We start from the raw sequence: 21,640 nt of genomic DNA on the forward strand, positions 1-21,640 counted from the left end.
TCCGGAACAACTTTCTAATAGTCTGGAGGGGAGTAATGTTTGTATATATATATCGTCCTGTTTTGTACCTTGTTACATTTGTACTTGGTGCAGAGTCTGAAGAAGACCTTGCTAGAAGGTTGAAACGTTACGTTTAGTTTATGTTTTATAATAAAATAAATTACTGCCTTGGTCAGCATATTGAGTTTTTCATATCATGGAAACAAGGCTTAATGGTGTTATAGTTATGGATAGTTTCGCCTCTGAGCAAGGATGCCACTGAACGGAATGTATTTTTCTGTACTTTTGTTATTTAGCTTCGATTTTCTGCCACCATGGCTACTCGCGACGATGAGGATGAGTGGTGATTAGCTGATGAAGGGATGGAAATCACAAAGAACACTCGGGAATTCCAGGGGCGATACTGAAACTCGACCACTTAACCCATTCAGCACAACAATAATATATCTTATACAGGGTGTCCGAGAAGTTCCCGTACCCTTGGCTTATAATACATATCAGTACATATTACCCCTATACAGTATTGGCCATTGTACATATTGTAAAAAAGAAGCACATTTCCTTGTTTTGAAAGTGTTCTAACTAAATATATTATATATTTGACGATTGTAATAGCATTTTATGGGATTAAACAGTGTGTCTGCTTCCATATTATCTTGTTTCCCACAATCCTTTCTGTTACTGTGTTCAAAAAATAGGTGGCAGCACGATTCTTTGTGCATTCGCAAAAATGCCTGGAACAATACGCACATTGTTTATCGCGTAATTTATGCTGTTTGTTTGGTTATAAAGGAAATAATATTAATTCTGGTTGTTTTAAGGGCGTTCTTTATTTGTACCTCCGGAGCAACATGTAATTTCATAAACCACGTGGTTTGAAGTTTAGAAAAAAGAGTTAAATGGATTTATACACAAACAATGATTAAAATGGGCCAAAGGTGGTCATACGAAGTACTAACAGTACTTGCAGTGTGTATAACAATACAATATGTATCACAAAACATTAAATCTGTCAAATGTCTCTACATAAAGTGAATTAATCTGGGTTCAATTTTTTCAACTAATGAGTCGAGTAATATGGCCTATACTGTGTGTGTGTGTATATATATATATATATATATATATATATATATATATATATATATATATATATATATATATACTGGGTGAGTCTTTTAAAAGAGGCCCCGTGGAAAATGTGCTCCTTGCATGTAGGCAACCCTGGTACACCGAAGAGAAGAGCGGGGTAGAGAACAGTCCAGGATATCTGTGCCAAGCAGTTTAGACAACTTGACATAAACGTAAATACAGTACAGCGTGACAACAACCTACCTAGAGAAGGTGCTGGAAATGTCCTCCGTTGATCTCGAGGCACGTGTGCAGACGATACCACATGTTCTGAAAAGCACGGGCGATAACATCCTGCGGGATGGCCTGGATAGCTGTGATAATTTTGTTCTGGAGTTCTTCGAGTGTGTGAGGGTTGTTGCTATACACCTGTCCCTTTAGAGCTCCCCACAAGAAGAAATCACAGGGTGATAAATCTGAAGAACGAGGTGGCCAAGTTTGGTTCGTGCCACGGCTGATGACGCGATCAGGCGGGAACACTGACTCAATGCGCGTGATCGTTGCACATTCTGTATGCGCCGTGGCTCCATCCTGCTGAAAGTAAGCGTTCCTTCGCTAATCCTCAGTCAGTTTCCCGCCATTTTGCAATCAGTTTTTGCATTACTGGTGTGGTTGGGGCCTTCGCTGGAACTCCATTCACCGCCAACTCCGTCGTAAACAAATCTGCACACTGTTTCCAAGAACCGAGGCGTGCATACGTCTCGACAACAAAGATACGGTGCTGCACCGTTAACACCATGCTGACCCACGGAACCACACTCGCAACTTTCCTCGCCGCTCAACTGCACTCAACTGACCTGCACGCTGCCTGCCTCCAGGTCATCATTGGACACTTTCTTTTCAATCCTCCTCTATGTCATGTTGTCGAAACTAGTTTGCACCGATATCCTGGACTGTTCTCTGCCCCGCTCTTCTCTTCGGTGTACCAGGGTTGCCTATATGCAAGGAGCACATTTTCCACGGGGCCTCTTTTAAAAGACTCACCCATGGCAATTATTTATTATATGTATCTATTTATTATTATACTCGTATTTACCAATTATTGCTATTATTTTTACTACTACTACTACTACTACTACTATTATTTTTTAAATTACATACAATTTTAATTTAATATTCTGTGTATCTATATACAATTTGCAACTGTATACTGACGAAAAGCTCTTTTCTATAGTGTGTGGTGTCTCCACTTAATTTAGTTTCATTACCACAAGAAAACTAAATTAATTCTAATTTCGTTCTAATTGTCTAATTCATTGTTTCTATATCTTAAGCTCTGAAGTATCCTTCTTCATTTATGAAACAAACCTTAGTTTGAAGAATGTATTTATGATAATTTTCATAGCCTTTTCATTGTTCAATAATCCTACAAAGTAAATAATGTGCATGATGTCACATCCGTCACAAAATTTGTCACACCCGTCACAGGCAAAAAATGATTATAAAAAAAGTATATAGTAATATTTTTAGAAACCGAAAGCAGCTAAATATCGAGTCAAGTTTGCTTTGTGAACTAACAAACTCTCTAGCCTTCTTAAACCCGAAGGTTCATGGCTGCAGCAACACAGGCCTTCCATCTGTCCCTATCCTGAGCAAGATCTATATACTCTTTTAAATCCCTACCAATTTCCTTTAGGTCTATCTCAACATGATACCTCCATCTTCGTCTTGGTCTTCCTACTGGTCTCTTACCATCAAGTTTCCCAACAAGAATCCTGTAATCCCCTCCTTTGCTAAGAAAATAATTAAAGAAAGAATGAAAATTTGTCTGAATGTCACACCGTCACCACGGACTTGCCCTTCAATCGAGTTGAAAGTCATGTTAAGATTAATCCTTTGATACGGCTCCCTTTAAAATTATATTTTCCTCGTCATTATTTAGTAATAATAATATCTACTTTATCTGCCCAAAAGAACAGTTTTTCCGGCCCTTCCACCAAAGGAAGAAATTCAATTCGATCACTGTGTGAAAATATCGAGAGTTGGCAACACTGTTTTTAAAAACCTGAACTGCGCTACGAGAAGAACTTATACATCATTAAACTAGTTCCTATCTTGTCAAAAGCTGTTTCTATTGCTTGTAATCCCATCGTACAGATTTTTCAGGGGGAGAGGTACAGTGACGTTCATTATTTACGTAATGATCGCAAGTACCTGAACAGGAGGATTTTGAACTGTAGCGAGCTAATGCGATGTAAAAAGGAGATTATTTCAACAAGCGCCCGACTTCGTAGTGAAAGGATTATGCAAACATTAGCAAGGAGCCGCCTCAATTGTTATTCCCTGTATCTGGTGCACGCACCATAGTAACATTAAACCAATTACGAATATAAACAAAATGCTATTTGTGTTGGCAGAAATCCTGCCACTACTGCATTTGTTTTATATCTCCTTTAGTGAAACAAGCTCTTATTCTTACATTCTGTCCCGGTTATATCTGGAGCAAGCGAAGGAAAACTGGTCTCACTTATCGCACACTTCTCAAGCACCTTTTGGTCAGGCAAAATTCTTCCGTTGTTTAGTTAGGCACGTTACTGTTCAAGGCTCTTAGTTAGCATAATACTCAGAGGGGGAGGGGGGAGGGAGAAGGGAGAAGGAGAGAGAGAGAAGGAGAGAGAGAGGGGAGGGAGAAGGAGAGAGACAGAGAGGAGACAGAAAGAGAGAAGGGAAGAGAGAGACAGAGAGAGAAAGAGAGACACAGAGAAAGAGAGAGAGAAGGAGAGAGACAGAGAGAGAGGGAGAGAGAAGGAGAGAGAGAGAGAGGGAGGACGAGAGAGACAGAGAGAAGGGAAGAGAGAGACAGAGAGAGAGAAGGGGAGAGAGAGGGAGAGAGAGAGAAAGAGAAGGAGAGAGAGAGGGAGAGAGAGAGAAAGAGAAGGAGAGAGAGATGGAGAGAGAGAGAGAGGAGAGAGACAGAGAGAGAGAGAAAGAGAGAGAGAGAAGGAGAGAGACAGAGAGAGAGAGAAAGAGAATGATAGAGAGATGGAGAGAGAGAGAGAAGGAGAGAGAGAGAGAGAAGGAGAGAGAGAGAGGAAACCGGTCTCTCTTTCTCTATCTCGCTTTCACTTCACCTCCTACCCCTTCCCTTGCCCCTCCCCCCTCTCTCTCTCTCTCCGATTTCTCTCTCTCGCTCTCGCTCTTTCTGAGAAAGAGGGGGAGGGGTTTAATTTTTTTCTCTCTCTCCCTCTCTCGGAAAGAAAGAAAGAGAGAAAGATAACCTACAATTTTTGGCCAAGCACCGAGAAATTACATGGCTGGTGGTCTCGCTTTTAGCACACGGTATTGAGCTCCGCCCCGATCAGTAGTTACGGAGCTTTTGGGGGAGGTGGGGTGGCTAATTCCCGCCACAGCAATTTTTCGCTGAGAAATATACGCATAAATAATAAATATCCTTCAGAATCTCGTTAACTCACCCCTATCACCTTATCCAATAAAATGTTTTACATTTCGTCGGTTATTTCGGTTCATTCTGCATATCAAACTATTACTGCATATGGAAATTATTCATTGCTGGTCGACATTTTGTCATTTTTCCTTTCACAAGTCAAATATTATGTACGTCTACTCCTTATCCACCCCGAAGAACTATAATCCTTACGCCACTGATGAATTGAACCTTAACGTTGACAGGAGGATTGTTGAAGGTCCATGAATTGAAATTCAATTCCGGTCCAGGAGAGAAAATCAGCAAGCGTAAATGGGTTCTGGACCGTAAAGAACTCTTTTATCTTTAAAGTATTTCAATTCGGTCCAGGGACCTTTTTTCCGGATGAATTGGTCCAAGTTCGATATTGAAATGAAACAATATGAAACTTGGACCGAATTTAAATTGTGCGAGAAAGAAGGTTTCGGTCCTATTGAAGAACCCAATAGAATCTATTTAACGGTTCCTGGACCTTTAGCAACCCTTGTTGAAAGGCAGTGGCAACACTGCCGTATTGTAATCAAGGGATCCAGGATTTGTAATGACCCCGAGTTTGCCATTACTTCGTGGTTTTATATTATTATTATTATATCTTATATTATTATTTCATGCTTATTATAGTTGAAAGTATTATACAGTTAATAATTTCTGAGTTAAATTCTTTATATCTATTTGTTGTTTCATGTTTCTGGCAAACGCCGTTCGTTTCTCTTATATTTTGAAAGCCATTGTTGATTTATTTAAACTCTTGTGGTGTGAGAAGATCACGCGCTTTTCATTGTATTGTTGCCACCACATACCTAAATTCTCTGTGCCAGATTACTGTACATTTCTAATATATTACTGTTTGCTTTTATCAACTTCCTTGTATTAAAAGGTTATTGTGTCTGGTAACACTGTGTAACTGGGGAGGTGTTTTCGCCTTCCAGAAAAACGGTTGGTAGTCGCGCGGAGATATTTGAAGTAGCAAGAGGTGATTCGCGTTACGGGAAAGATAGGCTTACGCATCTCGTGCTGTACCGTTCGAAAGTATTTTTAATTGTAATTTTAGTCTTACATGATATACGTGCGTGTCTATAATAAACGTAAAGTTGAACATATTGCGGTTTTTCTTTTATTTCGAAAGTGTATTTCGTACTTGTGGATACCTGCATCAGGAGGACAACCTCGTAGGTTGTCATTGGACTTCACCTGTGGATCCAAGGGGAAGGAACGCAGTAATTCAACCCGAACCCTGGGATTATACAGCATGCTCTGCTGAGCTTATAAGGTAAGTGTACTTGTGAAGTGCACCGCTACGCGGGACGTAGCAGATTCGATCCCCGGTGGAGGCACGTTGCACGATGGGTTGGCTGGATTTAAAAAAATTGAGTGCGTCGGTGCTTAGGCTTTTTGCACCAGTCACTTTATACGGGGCCAACCCCTTACCCTAACTAAAATCCACACGTGTCTCTGAGAACCAAAATCTCCTTACCACAGTAGCGTAGCGTCCTAGTACGCCCATACGCCCGACGTTCCCTGATTTAACATTTTAAAAATGCGTAAATGCTGAAAATATAAAGTAAAACGTGACTAATTATATACATGTTTGAGCATTATGGCATTATAAAAGCTATTTTTTCGCGATCCGTCTACAACGCTCCACTAACAGCTCTCGTTGTAGCATTTCTCTAATGTCTTTGCTTGCCGGATGCCGGCTAGGTTTGGGGTACAGGACCATGCCTGCCTGTAGGCAGAGAGAAGGAGGGAAAGCTTGTGGCTTGGATCTCTACAGCACGGGCGAAATGCTCTCGCCATACGCTGGCGTACGGAGCACCTGATTGGTTCTAGGGGCCATGTGACCTTTCCTGCCTTCCGATTCAAGGCGCTGTACTTCCGATGCAGACGACAGAAGTAGAATTCCTACCAGGTTTTTCGCGCTCGTGTCCACAGACAAAACTCCTGCCTCTGCTCATGCTGTGTGATGCGACAATACGCAATATTAACTGACGTATCTTTAATGACCACTGCATTGTGTAATTTATCGCAAGAACAGTGAAGTGCATTAAAAACTAAAAGAACAAAACAGTTTTTGTCAAACAAGTTGATAAAGTCCTCGTGGTAGAAGTTCAGCCTGTGGCTGCTCTACCACCTAACCCACAAAATTATTTATTTAAAAAAAAAAAAATTTCGTTAATATCTAACTGCATAATATTGTGCAAGTGGAAATGTTTAGCATTCGTTTCAAAACTCTTAACATCCTATGATCTCTTGACAAAATTATTTTAAAATGTTTATCAGCATTCTCAAGATGCAATAAACAGTGGTCTGAAACTCTGAATTATTAATAGGCACTGTTACGCCAGTAGAGTGTACGATTGTACGTGTTTTGCACAGCGCGCTAAGACGCCAGAGGTTACGCATGTTTGTTCTTTGTGAGTGTCTCTTCATCAACTTCATCAATATCATCACTCATATTCATATTTGCGATTAGCCAAAAGTGGTAGAAAGCGAAGTGAAATAAACGAAATCAATCAATAGTTGTATCATCCACAACAATGAAGTCTAGTGTTGTTCTAGAGGCGCTTGTGATTCAGGTAGATTTTTAAATTACTTGCGTCATGCCGAAAGGTTTCCTTGATTATAAAATACTGTCTTGCTACACATGTGTTATACGTGCGGAGCAAAATACTCCGAATGGTGTACGGTGTTTCTGACTTGAGCAATCTAATTAAAAATGGTATAAAACACCAGTGCTCCAAGCATTTGTTGCACACTGAGGCATCTTATTTTCTAGATAAAACAAGCATGGATCATGTTTTATCGGAAGCCGACTGACTTCATGTAATAAACACAATGAGATTGTGATTTTACATTGACAATACATATGTCGGCTAATTCCATAAGTAAACTCTTAAGCAAAAAAAAAAAAAAAAAAAAAAAAGACCTACCCTTCCTTCGAACTTGGCGTTCCCACCCGAAATGCCCATGCTACGCCACTGCCTTACTAAGGGTAAAAGCTGGGGCTATAAAGAGACACCAGTGGCGGCGATTAGGTTCCAAAACCCGGGGTTCAAGTTGCCAGAACTGGGGGCAAATACAGTATATTTTCCTTTGTAGATAAGATTTAGCATAGTGCGGAGGCAAACGTGGCGAAAATTGTGGGGGGAACTGCCCTCCCTCGCCCCCTGATCGCCGCCACTGGTCAGAACATATAAGGACAAAACGCAGGACAACACTACAACAGAGGATTATACTGACTGTGGTTTCGGGCGCCAGAACCACGTTTGCCTGCAAAATTACCGGTGTGTACAACGTGGTTGGGTGCCGGTCCCCGTGGCGGAGTGGTTAGCACATCGCGTGGTCCCGGGTTCGAATCCTGGCCTGGGTATGGATGTTTGTGAGTGTCCATTCATCAATTTCATCCAGATCTTCGCAAATTAGCCAAAATTGGCACAAAAAGCGAAGTTCAATCAATCAACTTTTGGGTATCTTACCTGAAGGTCGACCCTTACACCCCGCACAATGAATCGGGTCTCCACTAAACTGTAGGTCCAGTCCCGACTAGCCTGCCTCAGCCTACAGTGGGCATTAAGAAAGCTTTTGTAAGGTAACACTCAGGACACCGATGAAGGAGAGACAGACAACACACAACACCACAGAGGATTACATTGGGTGCCAGAGCCACGTTAGCTTGCAAGAATACAGTTCCAGGGTGCACTACGCTCACTTTTAAGAGCCTTTCAAGAAGAGCACTCCTCAAGATTCGCGGTTGCGGAATGTGTCGCGCTAACCACTCCGTTACATAGGTTGGCACAAGGTTTCAATTAAATACATGTAGTCACCCCCTTTTTACCGAGTTAACGCAAGCTCCCTGGGGTTGAAGGTAAACTATCTACACGTGCTGAATATTCAAGAAAAGAGAGAGAAAAAAACAGGTAAAAAAAAAAGTGAATAATGCTTCCTCATTTCGAAGCATTTACTCTTTTTCTTTAACCAACCCTACCATTTTTTTCCTGGTTCTCCCCCCCCCCCCTTTCCATTCTCCCACGTGAATGTGATTTGACGCTATGTTCCATTACAGCAAGAGACTTTTCCCCCAATCTTTTCCTCCCCTTAAGCCAGTACTAGACGAAAATTGACAATGCTAATGTGGTTTCACTTTGCCTCTACTGCAGCGCCGCCGACGGCAGGTCTGGAAAGCACGAATTTGCAATCTTGATGTCTTCACGGTTTCCCCTTTTTCAAAGAGCAAGAGAGCGTAGTGGGGGGTTGAGAGGGAGAAGAATCCCCCCCCCCACGTGTTAACTTTCAAAAGAAGACACAGAGAGTGAGATTGCTGCCAGTGTTATTTCAACTGTAACAGAAACCTCTCTTCGTTTGTATCCACGAAAAGGGGGGGGGGGGAGAAAGTGGTGAAATTTACACGAGGGTTGCGCGATAAGTTGAATGTCTTCATATCACAGTTGTAATGACCTTGAGCGCGATGTATTGTTGCTAGTTGACTGGAAATAACGGGTTTTCAGATTTCATTGCATGGTTTCGAAGTCACGTGTTTTTCGGAATATTTACATGCGATAAAATTTATGAATTTATTGTGGAAATAAGTACAGGGTGACTCATAAGTCAGTGAAACATTTTAGAAATTCGCCACAGATAAACCATGCAACGGATAGTGCTAATTCTGATGCCGATTGAACAACGAACTCCAAGGTTAGGTAGAAAACCGCATGAGCGCAAAGTTACCATGGTTTGCCGCTAGGAGGCAGTAGCAGCAGTAGTAGCAATATGACGTAGACGTTGTTTGTTGGAATAGGCAAGAAACTTGTCCGCTGCGATGATTTTGTGCAAAATTTCATGAGCCATGAGTGTACAACAGTATCAAAAAGTGATACGAGGAATTCCGACTTGAAGGCTGTCTCGGTTAGATATATACATACGCGTATGTAAACACGGTTTATTTATTATAAATTTCTAGATTGTTTCACTGACTTATGAATCACCCTGTATATTAACATATTTATGTTAGGTACAATCTATTAGGTTAATAAAGATCGTGGGATATGTGCTGAGTGGTCGGTTCAAGATCTAGTCTACAAAGGTTCGAAGAACGAGCAAGACATGGGTTCTCCATTACGTTTTTTATTCCATCCACTTCATCTGCTCGGTGAGCGAGCGCGTTTATTGGCCGACTCTATTTTGTCACTCGAGGTTCAGGGTTCGAGTCCACAACTTGAGCATGAACGTTTCTTTGTGATTTTCCCTTCATAAGTTTCGCTTAATATACGCAGAATCATTCTCATCCTCGCAATCGATGGAGTCGCTTCATTACCAATAAGTTTGTTGTACAGTCACGGACATTTCTGGCTTGTAACTACACGATTGATTTTTAATGGTATCGTTACAACCCAGAAAGTGTATGTGACTGTACATCTACTTTATTCTCAGTAAGGCTAATATGGACTAGATCTGTAGTTCACGCGGGATCAGTGTCAGTGTTGAATGTGCCTCAACTGGGTATCGAACCAGGGAACCTTGGATTACAAGGCCACAGCGTTATAACTGAATTCTCTGGCACTTCCTTCGATAGAGTGATTGGTTAGGTTTATTTTACTTCGCTTTCCTTCCGCTTTCGGCTAATCGCGAAGATGAGGATGAGCGATGATATGAAATTGATGAAGGAACACTCACCACAAAGAAAACATGCCCAGGCTGGGATTTGAACCTGGGACCTCTGGCGTCGTAGCGCGCTGGATGAATTTCATCCAGCACCTCCATGTGCAGAAGGGGAGAAAAATGTAAAGAAATTCTGGTGAGACTGAGACACCGAGCGTCTCGTCTTGTTCGAAACTTGAATATTTTTGTCTCTTATCATACGACTTTTTCGGAAATACCAAGGGGGTGGATAATGGTGTAATGTGCAAAAAATGTGTTTTTCATTGCATGTTTTAAAAAACAATTGCACCTACAGGTTTGAGACGACACCTAGCGGGTATCGAGATAAGTTTTCACATTCACTACACGAGACGAGACTCTATTCAAACTCGTATCTGTACCACCACTAAAAAATTTAATCTTTCCCACGTCAGTTTTCATTCTTCAAGTTCGTTGTGGTGTGCACAGAAACGTGTGTCCCATCACTTATATCCGTCACTGCACGTCAAAGAAAAAGTCTTATCTGAACTGAACTACCCCTTTCGTATCAGTTTGTGCTTAGTATTAATCTTCGTTAATCTTAACATGTCTGTAACGTCTCCTGCAATCTCTGTTTTCATTCATGGTCATTTGTAAGCAAGCACAGACACGCTTGAATCTGACCCTCCGTGCAAGAGCTCTAGGAGACAGAGACTGAATGAGCTATTTGCTATGCGCACACATAGATGACAGCACTGTGCAAGACCGAGACCAAGTTCGTTTTGTTCCTGTACCAAAATTTAGCCACACAGAAGAAGCTGTGGCCTGAGGCGTTTCACAGTTTTATCTTATCTCCGCAGCGTGTCGCTACTGGTTCTCTTTGTATCGCAATCAACGTGTCGGAACCTTGGCAAAAAAAAAGAAGAAGAAAAAGCGAACTACATTTAGTCCTATGACTGATGAACACAGATTAAGGGGTTGGCTGAATGTAGGCAAGAAACAAGGGAGCATCTCAAAGCAACGCGAATACGAAATAGAAGGGGAGAAGGGAGAAGGAAGAATATATAAAAAAAGAACAGCCGTTATATCTGTCGCGTCTCATTAAACATAGCTGTTGAATAACAAAAACACATGCAAAACATGGGAGAGAACACTGCAGATAATCTGGCAACATTGTTATATTATTCGCTGGGGGGACGATGACGTCAAAAGGCTTCTTGATTCGCGGCTCAAATTAAATTCCGGAAAACTTGCAAGACAGTTTAATTACGATGGGAACAAAACAAATGCCTTAGGGAAGTCTTTGAAATTGGTTATATTCGGCAAAAGCTATTGAATTTCTCCTGAAGACACAGAAAAAAGCCCTGTTGGAGGCGAAATAAAGAGAACACAGAAGTGATACAACACTAGATGGCTCATTAGCATGCTACTTATTTTTCAGATCTCTTTGGTACGAGAGAGCAAGTTCGTCACAGAAAAATACCATACTTTCGAACGAACATAAATTATCTATAACAATCAATAAGATAACAATACTGGCTCACTTTCCAAAGCAAGAATAGCTAAAGGACATACGTTTCATTGCCCTTAGGAAGGCTTAATTCCGTACACAACCGCAAAAGGGGAGGGGGGAGACTTATCTATTATGAAAATAAAATGAAGTTCGAAAACTCCATATAAATTCTGCATGTCATTGTGTTTTTCAAAGGGTCTTTCTTTCTTTTCAATAAAGCGATGAGGTATTAGAGCCGATATACGACGAAACTGTTATAATTATGGGGAGGGGGGCAAAATTGACATAAGTGGTGATTTATATATGTTTGTATGCAACAGGTGGGGGTTCACACACAATTTTTCTACCCGAACCTTTTTTAACGACACGCTTAGTAAGACATAACTGCTTTTTAATAGTTACCTTCAGAATTTGCGAAACGTAACATGTATAAAGGATATTTGCGAAAGTAATATGTTAAGATGTGTTCATTACCTAGAAGTGTACCTAGATACATTTTCATCCAAAATGCGGATTTCTTGTATGATATTTAACATGGCAGCCATCTTGAAGTCCTGGACCAGAAAACGCTGCATGACTTCTTGGTTGCCGCCATGTTGGTCACATGCTCAATCTAGTATCCTACGACTCCTTTCACCTTAGCATCCAGAGAAGACGCATGGTTGGAACAGAGTAGCCAAATTTAACTGTTCCTCTACGTTGAAAAATTCAAGTTATCAATTTATAGCAAAGAAAAAGAAAAAATGAAAGAAAGGAAGGGGAGAGAGAGAACAATGTAAAGCAAAGAATAAGATAACTAACTAACTAACTCTCTAGCCTTCTTAAACCCGAAGGTTCATGGCTGCAGCAACACAGGCCTTCCATCTGTCCCTATCTTGAGCAAGATCTATATACTCTTTTCCATCCCTACAGATTTCCTTTAGGTCCATCTCAACGTTGTCCCTCCATCTTCGTCTTGGACTTCCTACAGGTCTCTTACCACCAGGTTTCCCAACAAGAATCCTGTAAACTCTTCTTTCCTCTCCCATTCATGCCACATGGTCTGCCCACCTAAGTCTTCTTGATTTAATTATTCTAATATAATAATATCTGGACATGAATACAAATTATGTAGTTCTAAATTATGTAACCTTCTCCACTCACCTGTCTCCCTTTTAGGTCCAAATATTTTCCTAAGGATCTTATTTTCAAATACTCTCAATTTATGTTCCTCTTTCAATGTAAGGGACCAAGTTTCACACCCATATAATACTACAGGCAAAATTACTGTTTTGTATATTTTAACTTTTAGTTTCTTTGATATTAAACGAGAAGACAAAAGTTTATGAAGAGAGAAGTAACATGCATTTCCTGAATTAAGCCTACCTTTTATTTCCTCTTTAATATCATTTTCATTTGTTAATATTACTCCCAAGTATTTGATTGGATTGGATCGGATTGATTTAGTGTTTTAAGTCCACTTTATGCACAGTAAGGCTAATCGGGACTGGACCTACAGTTTAAAGTGGGATCCGAACCACTTGTGCCTCCACCGGGTATCGAACCCGGGACCCCTTGATTACAAGGCTACGACGCTACCACTGCGCCATCGGGGAGGCCCCCCCAAGTATTTGAATTTGGAAACTTGTTCAAACGAGTTGTCATCAATAATTAGATTTTGATTAGATTTAGAAAAAGATAGAAGGAAAGAAAGAAGGGAGGGAGAGGGAGAGAGAGAGAGAGAGAGAGAGAGAGAAAGAGAGAGAGAGAGAGGGGGGGAGATCAATGTAAAGCAAAAAAGAAAGAAGGAGAGATAGAAGGGGAGAGAAAGAGAACAATTTAAAGCAAAGTAAGTGTTGATAACGTTACTTCTGCAAAAAGTAACTTTTTTACAGTTTCAGCTACTTTTAAAAGTGGCTATCGTTTGAATATTTTAGATCAAAACTCGAAAATTGTTTCAAATATGATTCTCAGTAGAATAGTTACATATTAATATCGATCAATATTTTGAATAACTTTTGATTGTTACAATTTTTAAGCATCGATTGAGCACTAATAGTACTAATATGTCTCGTATATTTGTTACTAACTTCTTCTTGGCTTGCGTAGCGAGTTGGAAGTAAAAAAAATGGACACCTAATTTGAGAGTGCCACGTGTGTTCGTTACGAGTACTGACAAACTGGTGGTCGCTGTACAAAAGGCCCTTTCGGCATCAAGTTGTCCTTTACATATTCCTCATTCCAACAAAGGAAAAGAGCCGCTTCCCGCGGGCGAAACGCGAAATGTTCCTATGCGTCCCGTCTCTCGGATTCACCCGCTTTCGAGCATGAAAATCGCGCCTATTAAACGCAAATGAAAGACGAACGTCCACAATTCCCCGCACGGTGAAACTGACACAGGTACAACAGAGGAGAAACAGTTCCTAAATAACCTCTCGTCACGACGCTTTCGCAATTCCCCCCCCCCCCCCCATCCAGATGAAAGAAGAAAAATCAACCTTCCATAAAACTGCGATGCGCCCAACACCCGTTTTTTTCCCACAGTTTCGTTCCCGCGTTTTTGCGTACCGAAAAAAAAGGCGGTTTAAAAACAAGTTTTGCAACAATTACGCATGGATGCAAGGATCCTGTAACAGTGCACCCTTGATGTGAGCTCATGGAAGTTTTTACGATTTCACTTCATTGGAGACTACAGTGCAGAGAGGATTCGAAAAATCATGTTCTGGGAAAAGGACTAGGCATAATTTCACAGAAGAGTTCCTACCCAATGTTGCCAACCTTACAGTTCCACTGAGGCAGAGTTGTCAAAGGTCTAGAATCCATAAATTCTAATGAATTCTATTGGGTTACGTCACAGGATCGGAACTTTTTTTCTAGCACAATTTAAATGCGGTCCTAGTTGCGTATTGTTTCGTTTCAATACGGAACATGGACCTTATTTAAATTGATCCGAAAAAAAAAGGTTCCTGGACATCGAAAGTTCCTGGCGGGACGAAACAAATGAGCATCGGATACACAAAGTGGCGGCGATAAGGGAGGCGAGGGGGTAGTTGCCCCCACACTTTTCGCCATTTTTGTCCCCACATTAGCCTATCTACAAAGGGAAATATACTATCTCTGCCCCCCAGTTTTGGCACCTTGCTCCCCCGGTTTTGGAACCCAATCGCCGCCACACACAGCATGTTGCCAATCGTACTGTAAAACGGGGAGCGAGTTGATAAGCGCCCTTACTGCATAAAAGTTGTACAATTGTACACAAAGCACGGGCAATTAGTACACCAAACACTGTACAAACAAGACAATAAAAACCGTTGACAAAAACAGACGTACGCTTGGCAATGTTGTAACGGGAGAGCGATGTTAACCCTACAGCTTTTACTTCGCAACTGAGGTTGTTGGCACCCATTCGCGTCATCCGCCAATTGGACCTGCAATCGGTATAACGCTTATAGCATTAGCTATTGGCTAATGGCACGGTGAACGTTTTAAAAGTAATGCTGCCCGCTTAAATTTGACAAATGTTTAATTCTCACATTACAGACAGGCGATTTTGAACAATATTCAGACATATTTAGCGGCAATACAGAAATCATATTCACCGATTTTCACGCTCAATGTAAAACCGGCCAATACAGTCAATTATTAGAGCTTTTGCTCGTTTCACAATGCACAGAATATACTCCCAGAGGGAGAACCGTTCGCAATCATGAACTGAATCATTGCAATTGAAACAACCGTATAAACTCGACATCAGCGCTCGGTGATGGAATTTTTATAACATTCACGCCGCTCGAATATCGGAAATCCAGTGAAAGGTCGAATAGGGCGATAAACAACCCGATTCGTGTTCAATTGTTTCCAGCGATCGGAACTACAACGCGCAGATTAGCAATATGGATTCCGAAACAATTTCCTCGTCGCTAGCACAATTAGGCAAAATGATAGGGAGATCAACACGTTAAATCAACAGTTGCAAATGAATCTCGTGGGTTAAATTGAAGAGGTATTATTGCAAATTTTTGTCTAGCTCCTAGCTCATCGTTAGGGGAGGGGGGATCAACGATATTTGGAGCTTTTTCTACGGTCAACACAACACCGCATAAAGTATTATGATTGGTTAGCTAAGCAATCGACAGTCAAGAATGGTTACAACACCATTAAGCCTTGTTTCCATGATATGAAAAACTCAATATGCTGACCAAGGCAGAAATTTATTTTATTTAAAAAAATAAATTAAACGTAACGGTGGCTCATTCTACCATGCTAAAGGTCCCGGGTTCGATCCCCGGCCGGTTCAAATCCGGGAACTTTTCTAACGATGGAAGCGGCCCCGGCGCCCACCCAGCGTCGAATAACATGGGTACCTGGGGGAAACCCTGGGGGGTAAAGGCGGTCAGGGGCGTGATGCTGATCACATCACCCCCATTCACGACCGGATCAAGAAAGTGGGGGGCGTTACCCCCACACCCCCTATACGCTTTCATGGCGTGGTGCTAAGCACAGGGGAGCGCTTTACCTTTTTTTTACCTTTACGTAACGTTTCAACCTTCTAGCAAGGTCTTCTTCAGACTCTGTACCAAGTACAAATGAAACAAGGTACAAAACAGGAAGATGTATATACACAAAAATCACTCCCTTCCAGACACAAGATTATTAGAAAGTTGTTTCTGGAACATTCCAGCAGGTGGCCTTCCCTTGTCAACTGTACTTTCACCTGACAGGCGATTTAGCTAAACAGTTCCTTTCATCTGGAAAAGTGTGTGGAAAGGACAAGAGCGAAAGAGGAGAGAAGAAGGAAGAGGAATGAAGATATAAAGGAAAGAGAGAGTGAGATAAAGAGTCCAACCACTTTCCAGATGAAAGGAAATGTTTAGCTAAATCGCCTAAGTACAGTTGACAAGGGAAGGCCACCTGCTGGAATGTTCCAGAAACAACTTTCTAATAATCTTGTGTCTGGAGGGGAGTGATTTTTGGGTGTATATATACAGGGGATGGAGAAAAATATGGAAACACCTGCTATAAAACAGGTAGCCATTTCAAACACGATTTGCGTCTGAATGGTAGGTGGCGCTGTGGTCACTGGCACTTCCTGCGAGGTATACACCCTGGCCAACCTGACAGATGGACCAGTTACATTTCAGCGACCGGTCCGTGCAGGTTATCGTGAATCATGTCTGAGCTGACAGAGTTTCAAAGAGGGCAAATTGTGGGTGCGCGTATGGTGGGAGCTTCCGTGAAATGTTTGGTGTATCAAGAGGCACAGTCTCGAAGATCATGACTGCCTACAAGACTTCCGGAAAAACCTAAGACCACTTTGTTATGTAAACGGGTCTTTCAAGATGATGTGTACAGTAACGAACTCTAGGGTTAAATATAAGAAGTAGAGATGACGTCAGGCGTGATCTGATTGGTGCTGCACAAGACGAGCTCGAGTGTTCAAGAGCTACCAGGAAGGCTGAAGCACTCGAGTTCTGGGTAGCACGCCGATCTGATACACTGCACGTACACTAGCGTTATTCATGTAAGGTAGAGTTCGTTAAGTCTAATTGGTATTTGGTATGTGTCTTTAATTTAACTTAGATGAATTAATGGAACGATAGAATGGTTCCAAAAGATTTTGTTAACCTTATTATATTTTTCAATTTGGTTTCAATACGTGCAATAAAACTCATGTTAATATATAACTTCATCTGGTTTCTTTGAAACATGCTGGTTTTAATTGTAACATCTGTATTTTTCAATGAACATTCTCGAGACGCATAGGACTATCTATAGCATGTTCCACTGCGCGGTCACATCAGCCTCGTTTCCTCACGGGAGTTTGGTTTTCTCGAAGGAACCGAGGGTGGTGATAAACCGCATCAGCGAAGCACCAGCGTGGACGCAAGTGTGTGTTGCGTGACAGAGACAGACGCACATTGGGTAAGATTGTGACCAAGCAGAAGATCACCACGGCTCCAAAACTCACTGCTGAGCTGAATACAGTGCTTACAAACCCTGTTAGCGTCAAAACAGTCAGAAGAGAACTCCACAAGCAGGGTATTCATGGCAGATCTGCAATTCCCAAACCACTCGTGACTGTTGACCATGCTGCTAGACGGAGACAGTGGTGCAACGCCCATAAAAACTGGACAATGGAGCAGTGGAAGACTGTCATCCTGTACATTGTTTCCAACTGCTGGCCGAGTGTACGTGTGGAGAACGCCAGCACAAGCGTACCATACAGTCTGTCTGTTACCGAGAGTGAAGCATGGCGGTGGTTCAGTGATGATTTGGGCAGCCATCTCCTGGTATTCTGTCGGACCCATCGTCACCCTGCATGGACATGTCACGCACAGGGACTACGTAACCATTTTGAGTGACCAGCTGCATCCAATGGTGCAAACTTTGTTACCAGATGGTGATGCCGTGTTTCAAGATGACAGAGCCCCTGTTCATACAGCACACATCGTCCAGGACTGGTTTGATGAGCACGAAGATGAAGTGTCACATCTGCCATGGCCTCCACAAACGCCAGACCTCAATAGTATTGAGCCCCTGTGGTCGGTTTTGGAGACCAAGGTGCGAGCCCGCTTCTCCACCACCATCGCCTCTACAACAACTTGCAGCTGCTATGGAGGAAGAATGGTACAACATCCCTTTGACAACCATACGCGACCTGTATTTGTCCATTCCACGTCGACTGCAGGCCGTTCTGCGTGCCAAAGGTGGTCCTACTAGATATTAATAAAGGTAATGTGCATTTCTGCAGGTGTTTCCATATTTTTGTCCATCCCTTGTATATATCTTCCTGTTTTGTACTTTGTTACATTTGTACTTGGTATAGAGTCTGAAGACCTTGCTAGAAGGTTGAAACGTTACGTTTAGTTTATTTTTTAAAATAAAATACATTTCTGCCTTGGTCAGCATTTTGAGTTTTTCATATCAAGAATGGTTCTCACACCTTTTTCTCATTGTACCCTTTAGTCTAATGTGCTCCCAACATAGGTTTTCTCCGAATGGTTTTGTGAAATTTTTTTGGCTCCGTGATTGGAGGGGCTTTTTTAATATGTTGGAGACGTGTATCTGCAATAGAACAAAATGGCATTCGGGCTGTATGAGGAAAGATGGTAAAAAAATAAACATTACAATCCTATATTTATTATTGTGTTGGGTGTTCCTACGTTTACAATCTTTATGATTAGTTACAAAAATAAAAATGTGAAACACATGCATGCTAAGAAGTAAAAAACACAAACGAATTTTCATTTTTTTTCCCGGAGATGTTGAAAAAAAATAACGAACAAAAATAAGTTTGTAAGACTGTCAAGCACAATTTTGGGAATTTTTATTGCAAATCCTTAGAGTTTCTACTGAGAAGGATGTGCCTGCATAGCTTGACACAGTTTCTCTATGTCTGGTTCAAGCGGAGATTCGGCTCCAAATTTAGTCTACTATAGATTTCGCACGAGGATTCTATTTCAAAACATAAGAAACAAAGACAAGAGTGTCAATGAGTTCTAAAACAATGAAATCTGAAAAAAGTAAATCTGCGCTACACACCTTCTGCAAAAATATTGTCGTGTGGGTATTCCCGACATTTCTCTTCCGATCTGATCGTGTACCCCCTTTCAAGTTGTTCATGTACCCCTGGGAGTACGCGTACCACAGTTTGAGAACCACTGGTTTAATAACTCCATCAAAGGTACAGTCTCGGACGCTTCTGGGTTGTAACACTATCATTGACTTTCAATGGATACGTTACAACCCAGGAATGTTCGTGACTGTACAAATACTATGACAAGTCATCATGAGTTGTTTTGTGTTTTTCCTTAAATCACCAAATATTTCTTATCATGGGAACTTTTCTGCAAGAATGATACTATCCGTGTTTTGCTCTGTGTTTGATTCATTGATTATGTTTATTTTACTTCGCTTTTCTTCCACTTTTGGTTAATCGCGAAGATGAGGATAATATGAGCCGGATGAAGGGACAATCACAAACGTAACAACACTATCTGTGAGTTCAGACGCCATGTCCTCGCTAGCCTATGCAGTCCACGGTGTACTACGTGGAAGGAAGACTGATATTTTGGTGTAATCGAAAAGGGCCACCTCTTACATCGCTGTAATGTTGTCTTTCTGATTGACTTATTGATTTGGTTCATTTCACAAGATGCGCCATTTTCCAAGATGGCAGTCGCATTTTTTGGGAAATCTCAAAAACGCAGGTACATATCGGATTCCCTTGACATTTGTTACCGTTGCGTAAAAAATCAGCTCTCTAGCTCAAAAGTGAAAAATCTTCAAAAAATTTTCTGTACTTAGCTTTTCTGCCACTGTTGGCAAATTGTTAAGATGATTGATTTGGTGGTTTAAGTCCACTTTATGCACAGTAAGGCTAATCGGGACTGGACCTACAGTTTAAAGTGGGATCCGAACCACTTGTGCCTCCACCGGGTATGGAACCCGGGACCACTTGATTACAAGGCGCCATCGGGGAGGCCCTCGTTAAGATGAGGATCAGCAGTAGCGTGGATAAGGTGAAAAACCTTGGGGGGGGCAAAGGACAGTTTACTTTCTCTTTGTAGACAAAGAGGTGATAGTACGAGGACAAAAATGTGAAGAACTGGGGGGGAGTGGCCCCCCACGCACCCTAATCGCTGCCACTGAGGATGAGTGATGATAAGAGGAAATAACACTCATCCTAAGGTCGGGGTTTAAATCCGGGATGCCTGACGTCCTTAGCGCGCTGTGATAACCATTTCACCTTAGCATACTTGATTAGTATTTTCTAGTATCACAGTAACTGATTAAATCACTGGGTTTGTATTAAAGTCATAGAGGTGTTAGAATAAGTATAGTTAAAGCACTAGTGTAATTAACATTGCATGCTAATGTAGAACCATTGTCACTAACAATCAGAGAACTAATGTTTGATTAATTTTTCATCAGTTGTGAAATCGAGACATTCATGATGTATGAATAACAAAACTGCTGCAGCATATCAGAAAAGTGATGTGGCACAACTGTTGTATAAAAAACAAATTTTGCATTGGAACAACCATGATGTAAACATTATACCTTTTGGTAAGATATATATGAAAACTAATGTGAGAAAAATGTTCTACACTCCTGTTCACATAAACTAACAGGTTGAAAAATGTGCCTCTTTATCTGAACAGGAGTGTACAAAGAAGGTTTGGGGTGGAAGCATCTGTTCGGATGATGACATTTTTGTATATTGGTTTGATTCATAATGTGCATCTTTTTTTGATGAGGCGTTTCATTTATTTGCATGTTCTTGAACTAATAAAAGCATGGGAAAACTAAACTTGACTGTTTTTAAGTGTAAAGAATCCAAGTAAGAGACCCAACCTCCACTCTCTTCTATCTGATAGGGAATAAGGGAGGCAAAGGCGGTCGCGTAACAGGAAGTTCAACGAAGTGCTCCCCTGTGCTTTGCACCACGCCATGAAGGCATATAGGGGGTGTGGAGTTAGGGCGCAACACTTTCTTGATCACGTCCAAGATGATCCCCAGAGTTTCCTCAAAGAACCCACTTTATACGACGCTGTCTGGGTCGCTTGAACAGGTGGAAAACATCCCAGTTCTCCCCCGCCGTGGATCGAACCCGGGTCCAGTGTTGCCACATGAAGGGAAATGTCCCTTTTGCAGGGAAATTCGGACCGAAATTTTAGCCAAAAGGGAATTTCGATGAAAAATAACACAATTTCAGGGACATTTTAAGCACGAGAACGTGCCCTCAAATTGTGGCAACACTGCCCGAGTCTCTTTCATGGTAGTCAGACGCCCTAACGACTGAGCTACCGCGGCTGCAATACACTAACGGACATATTTATGGTCTTCCCGACAATCAAGTAGCCACCTATTTCGATGCCTTGTGTATAATAGCTTCTACAATTGAAGAGAATTTCTCCCTAATTCAACAAATATTTAATAGGATTTGGAAAGCACACATGATAGTTTGAATACCAAATACA

The sequence above is a fragment of the Lepisma saccharinum genome, chromosome 27 (genome assembly GCF_977018435.1).
Source record: "Lepisma saccharinum chromosome 27, izLepSacc3.1, whole genome shotgun sequence".
NCBI lineage: Eukaryota > Metazoa > Arthropoda > Insecta > Zygentoma > Lepismatidae > Lepisma > Lepisma saccharinum.